The sequence below is a fragment of the Oryctolagus cuniculus genome, chromosome 1, assembly GCF_964237555.1.
Source record: "Oryctolagus cuniculus chromosome 1, mOryCun1.1, whole genome shotgun sequence".
In the NCBI taxonomy this organism is placed as follows: Eukaryota; Metazoa; Chordata; class Mammalia; order Lagomorpha; family Leporidae; genus Oryctolagus; species Oryctolagus cuniculus.
The window spans coordinates 144,086,820-144,107,599 of NC_091432.1; the positions used below are offsets into that span (position 1 = coordinate 144,086,820).

The following is a 20,780-nucleotide window of genomic DNA, read 5'->3' on the forward strand; positions in this document are numbered from 1 at the left end:
TTCTCTCTCTGGAAGGAGGTCCTTGTGAATGAATATTCAAAGCCCCTTCCCTCTGCTCCCCAACGCTAGGATTGCTGAGCCTTGAGAGTCCTTGTTGAAAAGCTGATCATAGACCCTGCTTGTAAGCCTCCGATCCCATATGTATGGAGTGACAGCCAGAAATCTACTCTGTTGGTGCAATCATTGTTAAAGTGAGCTCCAGGTGAGGCAGGTGCATGGGTCAAAGTTGGAGAAAGTGAGGTCAGATATACAGGGAGGTCTTTGCTCTCCCAGAACTGCTGTTTGCCATCCTCCCAGCAAGCCAGTCTCACTCATTTGCATAACAGGCAAGCATAAATTCATCAAAAGCTCTGGAGGATTTGAACACACATAATGATCCCAAAGGGAACAGGATGGCAGGAAGCAGTCACCAAGCTCTGACGATGTAGGACCAGGGCTAGCCACTTCATCTGCAGCTGGCTGACTTCATTCTTCCCAAACCTCTAAGAAAGAGCCCTCGCAGTTTTACAAATGGAGAAACTGAGGCTTCAGTCTGTTAATGTGATGTATCACATATGAAATGAAATCGTTTATTTTAAAAAAAAAGGAAGTAGCAGCAGCATCCAGGGGTCTTGGGGGAAGAGAGATGTCTCCATCCAAAATGTGCTCTTTCTGCCCACACAGAAGGTTTTTTAAAGGGAAAGGGGTAACCACAGGGAAAGTAAAGGAAAAAACACAAGGAGTCCAGTCAATCGACAGCTAGGCAGACTTTCAGACTTTGCTCCAATGGCCACTCAGGGTACGCAGGGTCCTGGGGTGGAGGGTTCTTGATGTGGAGCCCAGCTGTTTGCAGGTGAAGGCTGTAGTCTTTCTCCTTAGCTGGGTGTGAGGTCGCCATCCCAGTCATCTTATATCTGTAGACTCTGAAATTCTTAGGCAAACATTGTTATGCACAAGATCAGTCACAGGTCACTCACAAATATCAGTAGCTGGGTTTTGTTAGTTAAAATATGAAAAGAAAGGAAGGGAAATTGCCTTTATTACTATTACAATAATCGCGTGAGCCAATTCCCCCAACAACCCCCTTACATATTCCTAACCACACAGCCTTTCAGCTGTCTCAAGCCAGGTTGACAACTCTAATTAACACATGCTAGAATCTGAGACTTTGACAATTCAGCCCCAGGTGATCCTCACTGTGAAAGCTAGGAAGACTCTGGTACCCCTACTGCTTATCATAAAATGCACATAATTTGAGATCCCTTGCAGCAGAATTAAGTCGATTCCAAAGATCTAAGTTTCCTTCCTTTGCTTTCAGGGCGAAGGTGTTGCTTGAGCAAAGCACCCCACGATTTCCTCCAAAATTTGCCTTGAAGAAGAAGTCAGTATAGCTTTGCAGATGGTTTCTTTCCCTACCTTGTTTTTTTGCATGGAGAAAACCTTGGAATTGGGATGAAGGGATTTCCCAAGCCACGTAATAACAAAGGAGGGTGGGTAATATTTTTTTGCCCAAGTCCCAGTAATAAAAAACAGCAAGTGGTTGAAAACATGTCCCCAAAATGAAGGCCACCGGTGTGTTCCATTCAGAGATTAATGATAGCATCCCCATATTCTCTAGATGCTCTCAAACTCTAGAATACATAAGAATCATGGAGGTGGTGGTTTAAAAATACAGGTTCCCAGGCCACCTTCCCTACAGATCCCAGTTAGTGGGTTCCTGGTGGGTGGGAATCCTGTCTTTTGCAACAAAATGGGAGCAACTGGAAACCATCATGTTCAGTGAAATAAGCCAGTCCCCAGAAGATAAATATCAAGGTTTCTGTAGTATGTGGCAGTTAATATGAAACACATGTATAGGAATGAAATGGACATCTTGGAAAATGATTGTTTTAGCCCTGTTTACACAGCCACGGAACTGTAGTCTTCCTATGCTTTCCTTGTTGGATACTAAGGTTAGTGGTGATTATAGAGGGGATTGAAATTATGTCTTTGCAAAAAATTAAAGAAAAAAGGAAAGGAAGGAAGGGATTGAGGGAAGGAGAAGGGAAAAGGTGAGAAGTATGCTTATCTTCTTAGAACTGTACCTATGGGGGCCGGCGCTGTGGCACAGTGGGTTAACGCCCTGGCCTAAAGCACCAGCATCCCATATGGGTGCCAGTTTGAGACCCGGCTGCTCCACTTCCAATCCGGCTCTCTGCTATGGCCTGGGAAAGCAGTGGAAGATGGCCCAAGTCCTTGGGCCTCTGCACCCAAATGGGAGCTCCTGGCTCCTGGCTTTGGATCGATGTAGCGCTGACCATTGCGGCCAATTGGTGAGTGAACCAGCAGATGGAAGACATCTCTCTTTCTCTGTCTCTCCTCTCTCTGTGTAACTCTTCAAATAAATAAATAAATAAATCATAAAAAAAGAACTGTACCTATGAAATACAATGAATCTGTTTTTATATTAATAAAGAATTTTTTTAAAAGATTGACATTTTGAAAGAGCCCCTGGAATTATTCAAATACAAATGCTTACAAACCACAATAAAAAACCACTACAAGATATCAAGATGGCTTTGATGGGCCAGCATAGGGGGTTGTGCCATAGGGGGTTGTGCCACCACCTGTGAGGCCCACATCCCATCTGTGTACCTGTTTGAGTCCCAGCTGTTCTGCTTCCCAAACAGCTCCCTACTGGTATGCCTGGAAAATTAGTAAAAAATGACCCAAGAGCTTGAGCCCCTGTATCCATGTGGGAGACCTGGAGGAAGCTCCTGACTCCTGGCTCCAGTCTGGCTCTAGCCTGGCCACTGTGGCCTTTGGGAGAGTGAACCAATGGATTAAAAATATCTCTCTCTCCCTCTCCCTCTCTCTCTCTCTCTCTCTGTGCGTGTGTTTCTCTCTCTTCCTGTAACTCTGCCTTTCAAATAAATAAATAAATCTTTTTTAAAAAAGGTGTGGGAGGGCCGATGCCGCGGCTCATTAGGCTAATCCTCTGCCTGCTGTGCTGGTACACCGGGTTCTAGTCCTGGTTGGGGCACCTGATTCTGTCCTGGTTGCTCCTCTTCCAGTCCAGCTCTCTGCTGTGGCCCAGGAGGGCAGCGGAGGCTGGCCCAAGTCCTTGGGCCCTGCATCTGCATGGGAGACCAGGAAGAAGCACCTGGCACCTGGCTTCGGATCGGCACAGTGCACCGGCCACAGCCGTCATTGGGGGGGGTGAATCAATGGAAAAAAGGAAGACCTTTCTTTCTGTCTCTCACTGTTCACTCTGCCTGTCAAATAAATAAATAAATAAATAAATCTTTAAAAAAAAACACAAATCAGTGAAATATTTGCTGCACGATGACTTTTATTATATAAAAATTCACACACACCAGGATACATAAAGCAATAAAATTTTATCCTGTCCTCTGTCCTATGCTGGTGGTAGGACTGTAAATGGCATGACTTTCTGGGAAGACAATCTGATAAGTTGTATCAGATGCATTATACACAGAACCGTGTTCATTCCAGCCATTCAGCTCCAGGAGACTCAACTACAGGAAAATTTCCAAGTTTGCAACAATGTATATGGAAGGACAAAGGAACGCTCTGCACAGCAAGGTTTCTAGAAGCTTCGAACTTTGAAGACATCCAAATGTCCATCAACAGTGACACCATGGCCAGGATCACAGTGGAACTCTCCGAAACCTTTGAAGAATTTTGCCTGTGCACTCTCGCTCTCTCTCTCGCTCTCTTTCTCATTTTACGATTTTAACATTTTGCCACACGCACTTCAAATGTAAATATTGTATACACACACATATATATTATTTTTTCCTGAAAGCAGAGATATTAACATCACAGGGTGAGGGGTTCATGACAATGACCACAATGTGGGGATAGAACAGTGCAGTGTCCTTTCCATGGTACAGTTCAGTGAAGCAGTATTTACAAGTAAATACCCAGTGATGTGACATCCACACACTGCTTACACTCTACATCAACTCCTACAAATGAAAGAAAAGTGGGAAGTGATACTTGTCTTGCCGGTTTTGACTTTTTTCACTTGGTCTAATTATCTCTAGTTGCACTTATTTTGTTGCAAATATCACATTTGTTTTACTCAGTCATCAGTTGATGGACACCTAAGTTGATTCCGTATCTTCGCTTCTGTGAATTGAACTACTATTAATATGGGAGTGCAGGTAAATCTTTCCTGGGCTATTTCATATCTGTCGGAGGTGAAATATTACACTCCAATCCCAAGAGTGGGATGGGTGGGTCATATAGTAGATCTATTTTTAGCTTTCTGAGGATTCTCTATACTATTTTCCATAGTGATTATGCCAATTTGTATTCCCATCAACAATGTATTAGGTGACGCCGGGGATATAGGTTAAACCTCCGCTTGCAGCATCAGCATCCCATATGGGCACTGGTTCGAGTCCCGGCTGTTCCACTTCCAATCCAGCTCTCTGCTATGGCCTGGGAAAGCAGTAGAAGATGGTACAAGTGCTTGGGTCCCTGCACCTGTGTGTGGGAGACCCGGAAGAAGCTCCTGGCTCCAGCGCAGCTCAGGCCATTGTGGCCATTTTGGAAGTGAACCAGCAGATGGAAGATTCCTTTGTCTGTACTCTGCCTTTCAAATAAATAAATAAATCTAAAAACAAACAAACAAACAAACAAATGGCCGGCGCCGCGGCTCAATAGGCTAATCCTCCACCTTGCAGTGCCAGCACACCGGGTTCTAGTCCCGGTCAGGGTGCCGGAGTCTGTCCCAGTTGCCCCTCTTCCAGTCCAGCTCTCTGCTATGGCCCGGGAGTGCAGTGGAGGATGGCCCAAGTCCTTGGGCCCTGCACCCTCATGGGAGACCAGGAGAAGCACCTGGCTCCTGCCATCAGATCAGCGCGGTGCGCCAGCTGCAGCACACCAGCCGCGGTGGCCATTGGAGGGTGAACCAATGGCAAAGGAAGACCTTTCTCTCTGTCTCTCTCTCTCACTGTCCACTCTGCCTGTCCAAAAAAAAAAAAAATGTATTAGGTTGCCTTTTTCTCCACTATCTTGCCAGCATTTGTTGTTTTTTGATTTGGGGATCACAGAAATGAGGTGACACTTAATTGTAGATTTATTCGCATTTCCCTGATGACTAATGATCCTGAGCACTTTTTCATGAGTTTGTTGTATGCCTGTTTTGTTTTGTTTTGTTTTCTTTTTTTTTTTTTAACAAAGCACAGCTATCAATGTTAAGTTAAATCATTTAGACTAAAAGCAAGTTGATTGCACAGTCATGTGAATGTACTCAACGCCTCTGAAATTTGTACTCAAAAATAGTTGAATGGGGGCAAGCATGTGGCCTAGCAGTTAAGACACAGACATCTCTCATCAGGGTGCCTGGGCGCCAGGCTCCGGCTTCCTGCTAATGAAGCCCCTGGGAGTCAGTGGGGATGGCTCAAGTGCTTGAGCTCCTGTTAGTCACAAGGAAGGCCTGGATTGAGTTCCCGGCTCTCACCCCAGCATCAGTCGTTGTAGACTTTGGGGGGAGAGAACCTGCCATTGTGAGATACCTCTCTCTCTCGTTCTCTTTCTCTCTCTCTCTCTCTCCCTCTCTGCCTCTCAATTTAAAACAATTATAAGCTGATAAATGATATGTGATATATATTTTATCATAATTTAACAAATCACTGTTTGGCTGGATCTAATTTTTTTAAAGATTTATTTATTTATTTATTTGAAAGAATTTCACAGAAAGAGAAACAGAGGCAGAGAGAGAGAGAGAGAGAGGTCTTCCATCCACTCGTTCACTCCCCAAATGGCTGCACCAGCCAGAGCTGGGCCGATCCAAAGCCAGGAGCCAGGAACTTTTTCCAGGTCTCCCACGTGAGTGTAGGGGTTCAAGGATTTGGGCCATCTTCCACTGCTTTCCCAGGCCACAGCAGAGAGCTGGATCAGAAGTGGAGCAGCCAGGACTTGAATTAGCATCTATAGGGGATGCTGGCACTGCAGGCGGTGGCTTTATCCACTACACCCAGCGCTGGCCCCAGTTTGGTAATTTTTTAAGACAATATCTAGTCCTGAGGAATTATGCCTGGAATTACTGGTGCTTCCCAATTACCACATATTTGAAAAATGTTGATTATTCTCTCTCTCTAATCCTACCCATTTCCTTGACCCTAGTCTACCCTGATAGCAGGCAGTAAGAAAAGTCCCCTCTTCTCTCCCTCCCGCCCCAGGCCGGCATGGCTCTGGAGCAGCCGCACCTCACCCAACCAGAGCCACTTCCCTGCCTGGCTCACAGCTCTGGTTCTGACCCCAGGATCTCTTTTTCTATTTATGGGCTCCCCTCCTTCCTCAGACAGGGTGATTATCTCCCAGTGCCCTGTGCATCTCATGCAGCCCAGCAAACGCTAAATTAACACATTCCAGGAGGGAGATCACTGTAACCCTCAATGTTCTTGCCATACGTTGCTATCTACTAAATCACAGAGTTTGCGTGGTCTGTCTAGCTCAGAGCTAAATTTCATGCAAAAAGCTATAAATTTAAGAATGTCTTAAGACCACCACTCCCTATGACCTGGGTCATTCTTCACAGAGTCATTTTATGCAATGATTCATATCTTCAAGTTATTGTTTTGTTTTAGCTTCCCCATGAACGCTTGGGCCTCTCACACCATGATCATTATTTCACACACACACACACACACACACACGCACACAGGCAGATCCCCCATAACCACCCTCAGATATGCCACATGGGACAGAATGAAAGAAAGAAATGAAATGAATCACCAAGGCCTGTCCATGACTAGGAAGAACCCAACAAGGTCCCTAGGGCAGCCTGGGCATCTGTCCTGGTGCTGCCATGGAAATTGTCTTTCCTGCTGGGCCTGTTTGGGGTACACGGGCTCCTCAATGAGATGCCTACAGGACCTGAAGCTGCTACCGCTGCTAACCGTGACCCTACAAAGAATCCAGCTAGGACTTTTGGAGTCAGACTGGCAAGGATGTAAGGCAAGCACCGTGCAGGATGAAAAGTCTTCACTCTTGGCCAGGCACATTAATACCCCAGGCCTACCAAATCCGCTTCCTAGGACTTGCTCCAGCCATCTCTGGGCCCATGAGAGCCAATGCCTCAATCTCAACACTCACCTCATGCAGGGTACACCAGCTCTGGGTCCACTGGATAATGGCCGTATTTTCCAGAACAGAAGAACTCCTCAGTGAATGGGTTGTGTTGTCATGGAAGGGAAGTGGAGCAAGTGGGCCCAAGCCAGGAGAGAGTTCACATACCCCTGGTTTTAAACCCAGATATTTCTCAACTACTGAAGACAGGCATCAATGCTACTTGAACATACGTAAAGGATATATTAGCCAAGTCTGAAAATGTAACATCTACCTTTCCACCCCAGCACCCCCAAGACTGCTCTCTGCCCTCCTCGTGGCCCAAGCATCCTCTTATTGGGGCAAGCAGGAGTAGAAAGAGGAGATGCTTTGCTGGCTTTCTCCCTATCAGCCTCCTGCATCTACAGTACTCAATAAGAAATAGCCAAGGTTACTATGTGTTCAATTCCTGTATCACCCACTCATCTGCTCCCAGGCTTTTTACATTGGCACAGAAAGGTCACTGAGGGCCATGTGTACTGGAAGGAGGGTACGAATAAGACCTCCCCGTCAAGTCCCCAACCTACCTGATAGTGGGTTTCACAATACTTGTCCCTGGAGCTGGCACTGTGCCATAGTAGGCTAAGCCTCTGTCTGCTGTCCTGATACCCCATATAGGTGCCGGTTCATGTTCCAATCCAACTCTCTGCTTATGGCCTGTGAAAAGCAGTGGAAGACAGCCCAAGGGCTTGGGTCCCTGCATCCACGTGGGAGACTAGGAAGAAGCTCCTGGCTCCTGGCTTCGGATCAGCGTGGCTCCGGCCATTGTGACCATTTGGGGAGTAAACCAAGGGATGGAAGACCTTTCTCTCTGTTTCTCCCTCTCTCTCTGTAACTCTGCCTCTCAAATAAATTTTAAAAATTAATACTTGCCCCAAAGTAAGCTTATCTTTTGTTTCCATTTCCCATGAACTTTTTGAAGCACGTTTCTTTTTTTAAATTTTTTTGACAGGTGGAGTTATAGACAGTGAGAGAGAGAGAGACAGAGAGAAAGGTCTTCCTTTCATTGGGTCAGTCCCCAAATGGCCGCTACAGCCGCGATGCACTAATCCAAAGCCAGGAGCCAGATGCCTCCTCCTGGGCTCTCATGTGGGTACAGGGCCCAAGCACCTGGGCCATCCTGCACCACCCTCCCAGGCCACAGCAGAGAGCTGGATTCAAAGAGGAGCAATTGGGACTAGAACCCAGTGCCCATATGGGATGCCGGCACCGTCGGTGGAGGATTAACCAAGTGAGCCACCGCACCAGCCCCTCGAAGCACCTTTCTATGAATGGTTTATGAGATATGCATGCATTGTAGTGCCCATGTTATCCAGGCATATAAACAGGCTGTAATTTATTTGTGTACTGGTTCACAGATCCAAGTATACACATCTTTTCAACTCTTCTTACAAGGCTGTCATGCTGATACCTTGAAATTGGCCTTGATGGGATTATTTACACTACTGAAATTAGCACACGCTGCAAATTAGGGCAAATTTTGTTTGAAGAAAGTTGGTTTACTACCAGCTCCATTAACAAGATCCCATACTGTTGAAACCATGCCTCTTATCATTTCCTCATTTTGTTATCCTCAGTTCCCCCACTAATTCTCATGAATCGGCCATGGACCAGGACACACAAACCTTTCCATGTCTATATTATATTTCAGTAAAAAGATCTTAGAATTACATTAAATAATCTTTTTTGCCTGCCAGATGGGCAATAGGCCAAAAATAATGCATTAGGTAACAAGGATAGATAGGTAGACAGATGATAGGTAGATGATAGAGGATTGATTGATTGATAGATGATAAATAGAAAGAAAGACATATTAGATGACATATGTTGTTAAGCTGTGGAGAGAGAGAGATTCTGCTATGCACTGGCCAAAGTTGATGCAACCCCACTTTGTATTTGGCAAAATGCTGGTTGACCCAGTAAGCTCATAGGAATTGATCCCAAGAATATCCTCGTGCACATGGGAAATACTACACGCACAAGGTTAGTCATTACAGCATGCTATGGGCTAGCAAAGCATTGAAAACAACCTGAATTTTTCTAGTAGGAACTGGATCAACGAATCCTGGCTCATTCATTTATTGAGCTACTATGTAGCTGTGCAGTCAGAATAAAGAAGGTATTTATCAGTTGATAACAAAAGCCACTGAAGACATATTTAAGTGAAAAGAACCAGCTATTAAAATATGCTCAGTATGTTCTCATTTAAAATTTGGGGGGGGGGCAGGAATTCAAATTTATTTTCCAATTTCTCTCTCTCTTTTTTATTTTACCTAGAAATCTTTTATTTAAGGTATACAAACTTCATGAATTTCATATATATATATGTATATATATATATATAAACATAGTGATTCTTCCCACCCTACGTGCTCTCCCACCCACACTTTTGCCTTTCTTCCTCCTCCCTCTCTTATTCCTATTCCTATTGTTTACTAAGATCTATTGTCTTTCTTTCTTTCTTTCTTTCTTTCTTTCTTTTTTTTTTTTTTTTGACAGTGAGAGAGAGAGAGAGAGACAGAGAGAAAGGTCTTCCTTCCCTTGGTTCACCCTGCTGCTATGGCCAGCGCACTGTGCCAATCCGAAGCCAGGAGCCAGGTGCTTCCTCCTGGTCTCCCATGGGGTGCAGGGCCCAAGCACTTGGGCCATCCTCCACTGCACTCCCGGGCCACAGCAGAGCTGGCCTGGAAGAGGAGCAACCGGGACAAAATCTGGCTCCCCAACCGGGACTAGAACCCGGTGTGCTGGCACCGCAGGTGGAGGATTAGCCTAGTGAGCCGTGGCGCCAGCCTACTAAGATCTATTTTCAATTAAGTTCATACACATAAGAGTAAGCCTACACTAAGTAGAGTTCAACAAATAGTATGAAAAAAAAGAGAAACTGTTGTTCCTCAACAGTTGAGACAAGGGCTATTCAAATTCATCGCATCTCAAAGTGTCAATTTCACTTCTATAGATTACATTTTAGGTGCTCTACTAGTTACCAGAAATCAGGGAGAACATACGGTATTTGTCTTTTTGAGATTGACTTATGTCACCAAGTATGGTGTTTTCTAGCTGCATCCATTTTGTTGCAAATGACAGAATTTCTTTTTCTTTTTCTTTTTCCTTTTTTTTTTTTTTTTTTTTTTTGGCCACTGTGTTTTGTCTTCAGTTGATAGACACCTGGGTTGGTTCCATATCTTAACTATTGTGAACTGAGCTATAAAAAATGTGGAGGTACAGATAACGCTTTCATATGATGATTTTATTTCCTTTGGGTAAATTCCCAGGAGTGGGATGGCTGGGTCATATGGTAGGTCTATATTCAGATTTTTGAGGTATCTCCATACTGTCTTCCACAGTGGTTGTACCAATTTACATTCCCACCAACAGTGGATTAAGTTACCATTATCCCCCACACCCTTGCCGGTATTTGTTGTTTGATTTTTGGATGAGAGCCATTCTAACTGGGGTGAGGTGAAACCTCACTGTGGTTTTGATTTGCATTTCCCTGATGGCTAGTGATCCTGAGCATTTTTTCATGTGTCTGTTGGCCATTTGGATTTCCCCTTTGAAAAATGCCTGTTAAAGGCCTTTAACCCATTTCTTAACTGGATTGTTTGTTTTGTTGTTGAGTTTCTTGATCTCTTTATATATTCTGGTTACTAATCCTTTATTAGTTGAATAGTTCACAAATATTTTATCCCATTCTGTCAGTTGCCTTTCACTTTGCTGAGTGTTTCTTTTTCACAGAAGCTTCTCAATTTGATGTAATTCCCTCAATTAAATTTTAACAGGGAATGATAGATAATATATATATATATATTCAGTTTTTGCCAGTTTGATTTTTTTAAGATTTATTTATTTATTTTGAAATTCAGAGTTACAGAAATAGAGAGAGATCTTCCATCTGCTGGTTCACTCTCCAGGCAGCCACAACAGCCAGGGCTGAGCCAGGCTAAAGCCAAGAGCCAGGAGCTTCTTCCAGGTCTCCCACGTGGGTGCAGGAGACAAAGGACTGAGCCAGCTTCTGCTGCTTTCCCAGGCCATAGCAGAGAGCTGGATCAGAAGTGGAGCAGCTAGGACTCAAACCTGTGCCCATATGGGATGCCGGCACTGCAGGTGGCGGCTTTACCCACTCTATCTTTTGTTTCCATGAATTTCACTCCTCAAGGTACCTCATATAAGTGGAATCATACAATAGTGCCCTTTTAGCCCTTGCTTACTTCACTAACCAAAGGTCTTCAAGATTCATCCACGTCGTAGCATTTCATTCCTTGTTGTTCTACAGCAGGTTAAGCTGCAGCTTGCAACGCCAGCATCCCGTATCAGAGAGCCTGTTCCTGTCCTCACTACTCCACTTCCAATCCAGCTTCCTGCTAATGCACCTGGGAAGACGTCTACCAGAAGATACCTGTGTCCCTGCCACCCACGTGGGAGACCAAGACAGAATTCTGTTATTTGTACACCCCAGCCTTCTCATCACCCTCTCAGGAACACACATATTTTCAGCCCAGGAACCCACTTTTGAGGGTCCTTTCTGGGGAGCCTGACCTAAGGCATTCTCAGTTCTCTGTGATCCTATCCAGTCCTCGGAGACCCTTTGCTTTTTTCAGTAGGGTGCCCCAAATTCCTGCTGCTTCTGTTACAAAATGCTGCTTTCATGGCTGTCACTGAGGTGCAGGGAGTCAAGCCACTGCTTACACCATTGGCAACCCATATCAAAGTGCTAATTCAAGACCAGGGGCTCCGACTTCGGATCCAGCTCCTTGCTAACGCTCCTGGGAAAGCAGCAGAGAACGGCCCAAAGTACTGGGGCTCCTGCTACCCACATGGGAGACCCAGATGGAGTTCCTTGCTCCTGGCTTTGGCCTGGCCAGGCCTGGCCCAGCCCAAACTATTGAGGCCATTTGGGGTGTGAACCAGAGGATAGAAGATCTCTCTCTCTCTCTCTCTCTCTCTCTCTCTCTCTTTCTCTCTCTCTCTCTCTCATACCCTGCTTTACAGATAAATAAATAAAATAAATCTTTTCTTTAAAATGCTGTTTTTCCCTTCACAGAAATCACCTTGATTTCCACCATTTGTTTATTAACTTGTGTCTCCCCATGGATATACCCTCCATAATGGTCCCAGCATTATTCTTGGAACATCATAAGCATTTAAAATCCATCTGTTGAAGGAAAAGGTGAGTGAGTGGATGGATGGGCTCCTTTCCTGAGTGTTAAAATATAATTCAACAAGGACAGCATTCTGCACTGAGAAAATCAAGAATCTAATTCAAGCATCTTCCATGGATTGGAAGAATCAATGCCATTAAAATTTCTAAGCCATCTAAAGCAATCTACAGATTCAATGCAATCTCTACCAAAATACCAATGATACTCCTTACGGTATTAGAAGAACAATCCTAAAATCCACATGGAATCACAAAAGACCCAGAGCAGCCAAAGCAACCAGGACCAAGAAAAATCCAGCTGAAAGCGTCACAATTCCTGCCTCCAAAGCATACCATAAAGCTATAATAATTAAAACAGCATAGTACTGGCATAAAAACAAATACATAGATCAATGGGACAGAATAGACAGCCCAGAAATTAATCCACCTACACACAGCCAACTGATTTTTGACAAAACTGTTTAGCCACACAGTGGAGTAAGGATAATCTCTTCAATAAATGGTGTTGGCAAAACTGGATGTAGTTATGCGGAAGAATGAAATCAGTCCCATACCTCTTACCATACACAAAAATCAACTCTAGATGGATGAAAGATGCAAATGTAAGACCGGAGTCTCTGAAGTGGCTGGAAGAAAGCATAGGGACACACTCCAAGACGCTGGAGTAGGGGATAACTTCTTGAACAAGATCCCCAAAGCACAGGCAACAAAAGCAAAACTAAACAAACGGGACTATTGCAAACTCAGAAGCTTCTGCCCAGCAAAGGAAATGATCAATAGAGTGAAGAGACATCCAACAGAACGGGAAAAATATTTGCAAGCTACCTACCGGATGAAGGATTAATATCCAGAATATATCAGCAACTTAAAAAACTCAACAACAAAACCAAACCAGCTAAGAAATGGCAAAGGGCCTCAAAAGGAAGCCCTCAGAAGAAGAAATACAAATGGCCAGCAAATAAATGAAGACATGGTCAACATCACCAGCCACCAGGGAAATGCAAATCGAAACCATACTGAGACATCACCTCACCCCTGTCAGATGGCTAAAATCCAAGAGAGAGAGAGCAACGCGGAGTTAGGGGAACACTTACCACACTGTTAGTGGGAATGTAAATTAGTACAGCCACTGTGGAAAACAGTCTGGAGATTTCTTAATAAACTAGGAATAGGCTTGCCACACGGTCCAGCAATACCAGGACTAGGTACCTACCCAAAAGGCTTGAACACAGTGTCCCAAAGAGATACCTGCACCAGCGAGTTTATAGCAGCACCACTCACGGTAGCTAAAATACAGACTCCAACAAGACATCCGTCATCAGATGAGTGGGTAAAGCAAATGTGGTGCATACACATGATGGAATAGTATTCAGCTATCAAAAAGAACGAAATTTCATCCTTTGCAGCAACATGGACGGAATTGAAGGACACCATGTTGAATGAAACCTGGACACAGAAACAAAAGCCACGTGTTCTCTCTTACATGTGGGAGTCAAAATTTAAAAAAAAAAAGTCTGTGTATATCAGTATTGCTGCAAATACAGTTGTATAAACCTTTGTTTTATGCCTTTATCAAACCAATAATTAAGAATGTTACAGTGGGGCCGGCACTGTGGTGCAGTGGGTTAACGCCCTGGCCTGCAGTGCCAGCATCCCATATGGGCGCTGGTTCAGGTCCCGGCTGCTCCACTTCCAATCCAGCTCTCTGCTGTGGCCTGGAAAAGCAGTAAAAGATGGCTAATTTAAAATTCTAATTTAAAACTAATTTAAAATTCCAATTAAAAACATAAAAATAATTTAAAAAATAAATTCAGGCATCTTAATCATAGCTTAATAAATTAAAACAGAATTTTTTTAAGGTGCAGTTATATCTAGAAATACATACAAGGGAAAAGCTTATTACTGAAGCTCAATGTCAAGTCCACCCATCATCTGGATCTAATTTGGTGGGATCTTTGCTCTTGCTTTGTGATTTTCCTTTATTTTTTTCACTGAAATAGTCCTCCATTTCCATTATGTCATGTATTTTGTAACTATAGCTTAACTATCCGGTTTCTTCCAAAAAAGAAAAAATCTCTTGGCCTATAAATCTGTTTGGGCTCAGATAAGACCCAGATCTGTTACACAATGATATGACTGATGCTCTAGGGACCTTTTTGTCTGCCGTACCCTTTACACAAAGAGAACTTTCTAGAAGTTTCCAGGAACGAAAGATTTTTTTTTCCAAAATATTATGCAAATACCCAAGATGCTTTCTCCCTCGCCCAGCTCCTATAAATGTTTGCAGACCCTAGGGATTCCTACAATAGTTCATTGTTGTGAGCGAGAGCCAGAGATATGAGAGAGCAATGGAGGCTTCGAGGGCCCAGGCCCTGGGAGCTAATTGCTTTTAGGAAAGCCCTGGGAAGGTGGAAACTCCAGGAAGCACAGCTCCTCTCAACAGCAGGAAGGTTGGCTGGCACTCTGGCCCAGGGCTGGAGACATGAGGCAGGTGGCTGATGGGGCCTTTCGGGTGTGAACATGTTTGTATAATAGATGCTTGTTTTCCACAAATGGAACCTTGCTTAGATGTCTGAGGGCTTGTTCCAGGACAGAGGTCAACAGATGTGTTTCTGGGGCCGGCGCTGTGGTGCAGCAGGTCAATGCCCTGGCCTGAAGTCCTGGCATCCCATATGGACACCAGTTCTAGTCCTGGCTGCTCTACTTCCGATCCAGCTCTCTGCTGTGCCCTGGGAAAGCAGTAGAGGATGGCCCAAGTCCTTGGGCCCCTGCACTCACATGGGAGACCTGGAGGAAGCTCCTAGCTCCTGGCTTTGGGTCGGTGCAGCTCTGACCCTTTCGGCCAACTGGGGAGTGAACCAGTGGATGGAATACCTCTCTCTCTCTCTCTCTCTGTCTCTGTCTCTCTCTGTGTAACTCTTACTTCCAAATAAATAAGTAAATCTTAAAAAAAAAAAAAGACATGTTTCTGTGAAGACTCAGATAGTACCTATCTTGGGTATTGTAGGCCAACATGTTTCTGTCACATCTGTCTTGTTTGCATTTTTTAAAAGTTTATTGAGTTAGTTATATCTGAAAGACAGCAAGCCAGAGAACCACTGATTCACTTCCCAAATGCCTGTGATGGTCCTGACAGGGGCCAGGCTGAAGCCAGGAGCAGGGAACTCAATCCAGCTCTCGTCCAGCTCCGCGGCTCACTTGGCTAATCCTCCACCTGCGGCGCCGGCACCCCAGGTTCTAGTCCCGGTTGGGGCGCCGGTTCTGTCCCGGTTGCTCCTCTTCCAGTCCAGCTCTCTGCTGTGGCCCGGGAGGGCAGTGGAGGATGGCCCAAGTGCTTGGGCCCTGCACCCGCATGGGAGACCAGGAGAAGCACCTGGCTCCTGGCTTCGGATCAGCGCGGTGTGCCAGCCGCAGCCGTCATTGGGGGAGGGGGGTGAATCAATGGGAAAAAGGAAGACCTTTCTCTCTGTCTTTCTCTCTCACTGTCCACTCTGCCTGTCAAAAAAAAAAAAAAAATCCAGCTCTCCATGTGGGTGCAGGTGTGCAGGTGAGCTGCTCTCTCTGCCCCTGCTCTAGGGTGTGCATTAGCAGGAAGCCAGATGGAGAGCGGAGCTGGGACTCAACCACAAGAATTTGGATATGGGATCCGGCAACTCAAGTAGCATCTTAACCCTCGCACCACAACACTTGCCACTAGGGTGTTTTGAACAACTCTCGAAACATGTAAAGCTGATGCCTGGGTGTACAAAACAGGCCACAAGGCCAGCGCCGCCCCCTGACCATGCTTAGTGACCTTTGATCTAGAAGACAGAAGGAAAAGAGGACTCCCTCCACACTTCTCACATTGTCCTCTGTGGCTCCTTGCCTGAGCATTATGGTCTGTCCTCTGGCTTACTGGACAGCTCCTCGTGGCCAGCCTCTCTCTACCACTTGGCATTCATCGGTGATGCCGGATGGTGTGCCAGGCAGTCCCTCCTGGTGCCATTCTTGCAGGAACACACTATTATGATTCCCATTTTATAGATGGGAAAACTGAGACATAGCTAAACCACCTCCCCTTGAGATCGAGTGGCTGGCCACTCATGGGACCAAGAACGGAAACTGAGTCCACCTGGTTTCTAAATCCCTCGTGTGCTCCATCTGTGAGCACAGGGCCCAGGAGCCTTCTCTGACGCCCATCTACTCCCCAGCTGGCCTGCACGCCTGCACCCACTCATGTACTGAGACAGGGCCTTTCTCAGAATCCCTCAGCGGCTCTCCATCATGCACCACCCAGCAGAGGCTCCTCGGCTCAGCTTCTCAGCTGGAACCCAAGGCCCCCGGGTTTCCCAGGGAATCTTACAGTCAGGCTGCCCTGGCCTAGACAGCAGGGTGCTTTCTCCCACCAGGCTTTACCTCATGCCATCTGCTCTCCAGGAGTACCCCCCCCTTCCCACCTGCCGTCTCCAGTGCATCCACGCCCCCCCCCCTTGGATCCCAGGATCCGCAGATGCTCAAGTCCCTCATAGAGAAAACCTGCCACATCCTCCCATGGACTTTAAACCATCTCATGCTTATGCTTATGTTACCTGATGCCATGACAATGCTACGGGAGTAGTTAGGACGCTATCTCACTTTGGGAATAATATGAAGACAATCACCTACACGTGTTCAGTAGAGACTAGTTTTTACATACACACCTATATAGGCATGCTGGTCCTTGGATGGCTGAATCCATGGCACCTGCAGACAAACGCAAATGCGAGAGCTCTCCTCTGCCTCCACTCCTGCAGGAAACCTCACACAGGCACTTTCTCCCAGGCAGAGGTTGATGGGCTGCTCCTAGCACAGCTTTGGCCCTCTGCTTACACCTCCGTTCCGGGGATCCGACTTGAGCGGGCCACCCACAGGAGCGCAAAGAAGGGTGCACATGCATCGGCTCCATCCTCCTTGGACATGGAGAAGTCCAGCCGCCCTCAGCAGGGCTTGTGAACTCCCTGCTGTTGGGTGACGCCTGTTCCCAGAAAGGTTTCCCAGCCATCTGGGTCCTCAGGGTCTCCAGGCAGGACCTGGATTCTTTTTTTTTTTTTTTTTTTTTTTTGCATGCTTGGTGTTTGTCTCCAGAGAGTAATTCTCCTCCCCTCTAGGATATTTCAACCAAACCAAAAAGCCTTTCCTGTGGTTCCTCCCTCGAGACTGCTCATGTCACATGGAAGCTTGCCATGGGCATTGGTCGGATGGAACACTGACCTTGACATTGGCTGGTGCCACGACTCCCTGCTCAGTTCTCTCTCTCTCTCTCTCTCTCTCTCTCTCTCTCGGTTCAGGTCTTCAGCTTTCTGGACAACTCACATATTCACACCATTCCACCTGCGTGTTTAACGTATACGATTTTCAAATAGATTCTCATGATGAGTCATCTCAGAAAGCTGATGGAGCAAGTAGTAGAGCCCCATTTTACAGATGAATAAACCGAGGCTCAGAGGAACTCATCTGACGGTCACAGCGTGTCCCCACCCAGCTGAAACCTGAGGTTAGCAACCAGTAACTGCATAGCCCCTGGCTTTCAGGTGGGGAGGATTCTGATCCCTGCACGTTAAGGGAGAGCAGGACTGGGGGGGGTGGGGTCCACAAGGGAGGAGTCTGCAGTTACTCCCCCTGAGACCCAAGCACGCGACAGTTCGAAGGACCTTCTCCCATCTCTAATGCGTTTCGCAACTTCTGTCTCTGTGGACTCGCCTCGGCTTCACCCCGGTCACCCGTGGGGACTCCTAATGCGAAAATTTTATTTCTGAATCTGCAATGCCAAACACTCTTCGGGAAAATGTGCGCCCCCACCCGACCCCACCCCACCCCAGTGCACATGTGCGTGCATGTGAGCACTGACAGAAAAATATCTGCAGGAGTCCCTGTAATCGCTCATGGGAAAACCACGCAAAGCTACACTGTAACATGCAAGTACACATGGTACTGATTACACGTATCAAGTGCAAAACGGCAAAAGACGGGGCTGCGAAGAAAATCCAACATCTCAACCGCACAGAAAACACCCGAACAGGGCTGAGGTGGAAACTGAACTTGCTAACGGCTCGTTCAGACAGATCGAGTCAACCTCCCGGACACCTGGGCAAGAGGCGAGACAGGTTTGGGGTTAGGAGAATTGATGGGCCTGGCTCGGTTGCCATGGTTTCCAGCCAGGAACTTGCCTCCAGGCACTCAGAAGGGACTTGCTCCCGCTGATAGGCTTGTCCTGAGTCAAAGTTACCAAGTGGGTGAAGTGGGTCTTGGGAGAAACTCTCTCCCGTGGCTCCCTCATTGAGGCTCCCTCCTCCTGGCTCCTGGCTTCAGCCTGACCCAGTCCTGGCCAGTGGGGCCATTTGGAAAGTAAACCAGCAGATGGAGGATCTCTCTGTCTCTCTCTCTCTCTCTCTCTCTCTCTCTGACTCTCTCTGACTCTTACTTTCAAATAAATAACTATATCTTAAAAAGTTAAAAAAATTAACAATTTAAATAAAATAGGTTTTGGGTTGGTTGATTTTATCCAAGGTTAATGCCAGTGCTCTGAGCATTTGTAAAGCAGATGATTAGTAGGTCAAGTGTATTGAGTGCATTTCTGGCTCACAACATTTTCACTATCCAGTGGGCTTGTTGGGCTGGAGCCCCACCCTAAGTGTAAGGCGTGTGCGCGCACACACACACACACACACACACCCCTAATAGCTGGAGCCCAGGTTTCCCAAAGCTGACTGTATTGTAGGTGACCTCCTCAGACACCTGCAGTCACAAAGCCTTTTCTATCACATTCCCTTACATCACAGTTCTTCGATGCTGGCCATGACCCAGCAACTCAACTTCTGGCCACTTTGCCGAGACCATTACCAAGAGGACGTGTGCCCTCTGCACCCCAGCACCCACTTCCGTCTCTCTGGCCACACACCAGGGCCGTTCCTCGGAGCAGGTGTATCAGTAGGGCTGACCCAGCTCCTGTCCCTGGAGGAAACAGAGCCTCCAGCGTGGGCCCCCAGCAGATGGCATCCAGCGGCTACCCTGGCTGATTCGGGGACAAGTGCATGGCCATTCAGAGCTCAGCCCACAACTTTGGCTACCATGATCTGAACAAATGGGGACAAAAAAAACCTTTGAAACCACCCCTGAGATAAGACAGGAGTCCCCACAAGCAAATGACCTGCTGGAAGCGACTCTAAAACAGAGCCCAGCAGTTCCAGGAGCAGCAAAGACCAAGCTTTGGAAGGGTTGTCTGACGTCTGGACCAAGTCCTACCTAAAATCCCCACCGCACATCTACGATGGGACTTTCAAATTAGATAAGCCGGCCGGCGCCGCGGCTCACTAAGCTAATCCTCTGCCTTGCGGCGCCGGCACACCGGGTTCTAGTCCCGGTCGGGGCACCGGATTCTGTCCCGGTTGCCCCTCTTCCAGGCCAGCTCTCTGCTGTGGCCAGGGAGTGCAGTGGAGGATGGCCCAAGTGCTTGGGCCCTGCACCCCATGGGAGACCAGGAAAAGCACCTGGCTCCTGGCTTCAGATCAGCGCGGTGCGCCAGCCGCAGCGCGCCGGCCATGGCGGCCATTGGAGGGTGAACCAACTGCAAAGGAAGACCTTTGTCTCTCTCTCTCACTGTCCACTCTGCCTGTCAAAAAAAAAAAAAAAAATTAGATAAGCCAACAGATTCCCCGTGAGCACAGCCAAGCTGGGTTTTCTGTCACTCGAAACCAAAAGAATCTGATGAATAAAACTATCATAGACAGCCCTACAAAGCACTCACACCTTTGTATTGCCTGCTTGGGAAAGTTCTGGGCGTTTGTCTTCCTGGCAATTGGCTTTTCTTTACAAAGATCCTGTCCTCTCTCCAGTCTGGTTCAGAATCCTTTCTCTATGCATTCTTTCCACCCCAGTATGCATGGGGAGCTGCTTCTCCTAGAGATATTTACGTTTGAAACTCCCCAAAGAACTCACCTGTGTCAGGATGGAATGTTAGCAGCGTGGGTGGCCGCTGGGGGACAGATTTGGGAAGAAAGTTGCACCCAGTTCCTGTTTGGAATGATTGTGAGCCCAGTGGCACACATCGGGGCTTACTGGGTAAAATTCTCCTACGGATCACTCTTTCCTTGTTATTGTTTTTGCTGTTGTTGCTAAGGGATGAAGTCTTCCCTGAAATGTTAAGCTTCCCTCTGGGTCTGTGACTCTCCAAAAAGCTCTACCTTTCCTTTGAACAAGGCGCCCAAAGAAGTATCCTGAGAGCGCTTGGTTACTTAAGGGAAAATATGAAAGCTTCAAAAATAAAGGCCCTGCCAAGATTGCAGAGCTGCAAAAGGTTGTGCCTAGAACTGTCAAATGTCAAAAATAATTACCCCGCAGAATGTGAGTCACACGTCCAGCGGGCACGATCAGAAGTAATCCTTCCTGCCTTCATCTGTCTGGACAGAGTCAGGTGGGAAGGCTGCCGAGCCCGGCGCCTTCAGGCCTCTGGAACTGGAGAGGGAGAGCCTCCACCTCGCACTGGAACATTCTCTTTAGCTCCCAG

The 20,780-nt window shown here is 46.6% G+C and overlaps 1 long non-coding RNA gene across 1 annotated transcript; it reads right to left on the reverse strand.

The window, feature by feature from the left end:
* Positions 1–542: 542 nt before the first annotated feature.
* On the reverse strand, positions 543–20,328 carry LOC108176703 (uncharacterized). Its single transcript, XR_011379166.1, has 2 exons — positions 20,213–20,328; positions 543–910 (listed from the first exon to the last, which is right to left on the reverse strand). It is a non-coding gene; the product is annotated as an uncharacterized lncRNA (long non-coding RNA).
* Positions 20,329–20,780: the final 452 nt, after the last annotated feature.